At 34.4% G+C, this 221-nt stretch overlaps 1 protein-coding gene across 1 annotated transcript in view; it reads right to left on the bottom strand.

Annotated features, from left to right (window-relative positions):
• The window catches only part of CNKSR3 (CNKSR family member 3), a gene marked incomplete at its 5' end in the record, with an annotated part of 15,032 nt that overhangs the window by 5,729 nt on the left and 9,082 nt on the right, over positions 1–221 (bottom strand). The window lies entirely within an intron of this gene.

Raw genomic sequence — 221 nt, 5'->3', positions numbered from 1 at the left:
GAATGGGAACTCTCCCTGGTTTTCTTTATTTCAAGTAATCAGTTGAGATTCAATTAGGTTATTTCTTCCTGTATGCATCAAGCTCTAAGCTTCCTAATTCAGGAAACCATTCCTCAACATGGTTATTTAAGTTATTAACGATACTTTCTCTGTCTGCTCATTACCCAACCTGTGAATTGCCCAACAACCAAATCTTATTTAAACAAGTAGTTTAAATAACT

Source organism: Cariama cristata, unplaced genomic scaffold (assembly GCF_000690535.1).
Source record: "Cariama cristata isolate BGI_N322 unplaced genomic scaffold, ASM69053v1 scaffold22869, whole genome shotgun sequence".
Lineage (NCBI taxonomy): Eukaryota > Metazoa > Chordata > Aves > Cariamiformes > Cariamidae > Cariama > Cariama cristata.
The sequence above is the reverse complement of the archived record's forward strand: the minus strand, read 5'-3'. Positions and strand labels throughout refer to the sequence as shown.